General features: G+C 41.1%; 1 protein-coding gene across 1 annotated transcript in view; it reads right to left on the bottom strand.

The window, feature by feature from the left end:
• LOC122060416 (SNF1-related protein kinase regulatory subunit beta-2) overlaps window positions 1-3,928 on the bottom strand; it is an 11,334-nt gene that overhangs the window by 1,160 nt on the left and 6,246 nt on the right. The gene's annotated exons all lie outside the window — the stretch shown is intronic.

The raw sequence follows: 3,928 nt of genomic DNA, 5'->3' as shown, positions 1-3,928 counted from the left end.
GGGGTGGGGGGCACTGGATAAAATAATTCAAAACTGCAATGAAAGCAGCATTCAAGGTGTTAATAATGAAGATAACTGGGAATTTCTTCAGAAAATTTCGAGATCGCATTTTGGGGAGATATGGCAAGAATGAATGAATATTTCTTACTCTTCAGCTAGCATTCTCAGCTCTACCGAGATCAGAAGGTAACATCAAGCCTTAAGAGGTCAAGACAATGAGATTTGTAAACCATTTCTTTTTATAAGATCACCGTAAGTGCTCCATTAGATGGCTGTAAAGACAATTGAATGCAAGATGACAGAATGGCTTGTGGTTCTGAATATGGATTACCTGGTTTTTCATGTCCAATATGTTGATCATAATCAAATCCTTTCTGATGCTCTCCGTCAACAACTGAGAATATATTCAAAGGTGTTTCCAGGTTAATCCAGGTTTGAGTATATTACTCCAAAAGCCATCTAATCATGGTTGATGTGCTTAATTTGGAGTTGGTTTCCAGCTTTAGTTGTAATTTGGAGATGCTTCCTCTTGTTCACTCGGGAAGTTTCCTCTCACAAGCATATAACAGTCCAGGAATCTGTCATTCAGAAGCCTTAAAGGAAACGCACAGGTTGGGAGATCTTACCTATCAAGAGGACCACTCTAAGTCATTCTTAGTGAACATCCTGACGTATTTTATCTCCTTATTCATTGTCCAAGGGTTGAGGGCGGACCTCAGCACAACAGTAAGGTTGCTCCATTGTGACCTAGTGGTCGTGGGTTTGAGCCAGGAAACGGCCTCTCCGTGAAGCGGGGGTTAAGCTGTGTATATTTTGACCATCCCGAGACCCCGCAGTGGTAGGAGGCTCGTGCCCTGGGTATGCCCTTATTCATTGTCCAAGGTTTGGTTGCAAACAAGACTAAGCAGATCCAAAGAAGGCTTCTAATGAGCTAGAAGGTGGCACTTATCACCTTGTAGCCAAGGAGAAAAGGGGTATAGGTTTACGTAGGAATGCAGAAATATACAAAGCCACTGTTATTTACCTCCATTACTCCTCTCTCAGTGGATTTGGAGATCCAGGAGTGTAGCCACAGGTGAATAGGACACAGTAAGTGAGGGAACTTTACAGACTATCAATAAAATTGAAATCATTCCAATAAGATCTTCCTATGTCTTGACTTATGGCATGGCATCATGAATCAAAGAAAGTCCTTCCTACAGTCTACAGAAGTCAAAGTTAAGGTGGGTGATGGCCAGAGGACAGGAGTAAAGAGGAGGCTCTTAGTGACAGTTTTTCAATTATGTACAAAATTGGCTTCCAACAAGGATGCCAGGGTGGCTGATTAAATTTTTTTGCAGGGTACTAGGGTAGTGCTAAATTTTGGGCCCTGGCTTGGCGAAATGAACCCAATTACAGGGAAGTTAGGGCAGTATAAAAATTGTTGTAAGTACTTGAAACAATTCAGCACATTAGAGAATAATACAGTTCATACTCCATCTGACTTTTCCACCAACTGCAAGTTATTTTCATGTGGGCCCAGCTAACAGAACAGGGATAAAACATTATGCCTGTGAATAACTGGGGATGCCACTTGGAAGGCAAGAAGGCTAGGACCTTCAACAATTATGCTGCTCCAATCATGTGGCATTGAACAGGACAAGTAAAATTATGAGAAGACTTATAATTCTACCGACTTCAAAGGGGATTTAACCATCAAAAGCTAGTGGAAGTCCTTTACAATAGTATCAGCCAATGTTGTTTCTGACTTTTGACTTTTGTAAAGCTTTGCAATGGGTGGCCCCGAAAATTATTCTGACCAGACAGCATCACATGACTGTCTGTAGAGTGGAAGGGGGCAAATGGTGGAGGGCTACAGGGTTGTCTTCAGGGAAACCAGAAATTCTGTGCATGCTTGTTGATGGTGAGCCTTGTGGAACCAAGGGCGACAAGTAACGCTCAGTTTGAATCTAGAGAATCCAAACTCCAGGTATTTTGTGCAAACTGCTTAACAGATCACTATAAGATTAAACTTAGCAGGCAGTTTACATTCCAACCATGGTGAATTGCAACAGGGTGGGTTCAAGGCAAGCTTCACAAACCCAATCAGACCTAATTCGTGAAAACCCAGATGCGGCCCAACCTGTCACAGGTTCCCTCCCCCAAAACATCAACAACAACAACAACAAAAGAACACAAGAACACACCCACAGGGCCACAACTGCCTACAATTGAAAATACAAAACCCATTGCAGCTCCACCCAACTCCACCTGCCTTCAATGTTAATATAAAATTGGTCCACATCCCAACTCTTCAGTCTTTTCTTGTTACAAATTAATTAAGCCTACAACAAACTTAAAGTTTCATACATCTTGACATTCTTAACCATTTATGAGGCAAGGAGGTTTTGATTTACAGGGAATGGAGTTCTTTGATTATTCAGGAGTACTGACGATGGATGTAGTCCTATAATGTCAGCCACTGCTGGAAGGTTAAATAGAACCCTGACAAATGTTCTTTGCACAAGCAGGGTCCATTGGGCATAGATGGAGTGTTTAGAATACATGATGGGTCAATTGTAGGGGCTCATTCAGGTCCTGATTACTGAAATTAATTAATGAACAGGACTAGGTGTTTTCCAACTGGTTGTTAAAATTGCTAAATGGCCATAATCAACCAACAGTTAAAATAGCCTCCACAAACCCTATTTCAGCAAATCAAATGCCAAAATAAGGCACCACTGATTCTATATGCCTCTCTTCTAATAATCTTGCCCTTTGCCATGTGGAGGAACTGAATGCTTTTCAGCTTTTATGTTCGGCATACTAAAAAGTTCTTGAAAACTACAATTTATACATGACAAGGAGTCAACAAACCATACAACACCAGTGAGTGGGGAAACCTCAACAACCAGAGCCCAACAGGGAGTTTTCTTAATCGATGGAAGTCACATTTTTAAACCAAATCTGATATCACCTCACAGAAGCTTTTGCAAGGTTTGGCTGGCATGACCAGGATGCAACCTGATGCAACTCAAAATTAGGCTTTAATCAATACTGAGCCCTTACCACTGCCTAAATATGGTAACTGACTAGAGAACAGGATGAAATCCTGCAGTGTATTCTGTTTGCAGATGAGATAATTTTGAACAGGACCAAAGTGGTAAATCCCAAATTAAGAGCATGGACGAATGGTTTGGAATTATAAGGCTTTAAGAAAGGTTCCCCATTCATAGGCCAAAATGTGCCTGAGCTTCAGTAGCCTGGTAGGCTTTTGGGTGCTTTAAACGGGTGTTGGAACATGCAAGTTGATGGATGTGAAGGTTACTACTTAGAAAAGTACCTTCTACAAACTACATTTGTAAAATTATGACACTTCAATTATAATTTTAGTTCATACACTTCAATAATAATTCTTTAAACAATAGTATGCTTTTACTAATAAATTGATAAAAGGGTACCAGATGCTCAAAGGGTAACCCCTGGGGTGATGCGGATCCGGGTTTCAAGAACAGGAATCGGATCGCTTAGGGCCCACAATAATGACCAAATAACTCAACACAAAAATAGAATGGCAGAATTGTAAATACTAGGACTCTTGTAATAGGGTGGCAGACTTGTAAATAATCTGGAATTCCTAAGTGATAGAGGGGTCGGTCAAGTAAAGGGGACACAAGTGGGAATAAGAATAATGGAGATGGGCAATAGGGGAAAACAACAAATAAAGTACTTAAGAGAAAAAGGAAGGCTTTAAAGACTTGGGAGAATCATGGGAGAGAGGAGGAGTCTTCTTCGCTGCTTCTCAAACCCAAGGCGGAAGTAGCAATTGCAGCTTCATTGAAGAAAACTTCTTCATTAGAGCTCTGCTTGATCTCACACTTTAGGCTATGGTCCCCAGGTCAGAAGCGTCTTGGATGCAGTCATGGATCTCCCAAACAGTAAAGGAGAG

Source organism: Macadamia integrifolia, chromosome 2 (genome assembly GCF_013358625.1).
Source record: "Macadamia integrifolia cultivar HAES 741 chromosome 2, SCU_Mint_v3, whole genome shotgun sequence".
NCBI lineage: Eukaryota > Viridiplantae > Streptophyta > Magnoliopsida > Proteales > Proteaceae > Macadamia > Macadamia integrifolia.
The sequence above is the reverse complement of the archived record's forward strand: the minus strand, read 5'-3'. Positions and strand labels throughout refer to the sequence as shown.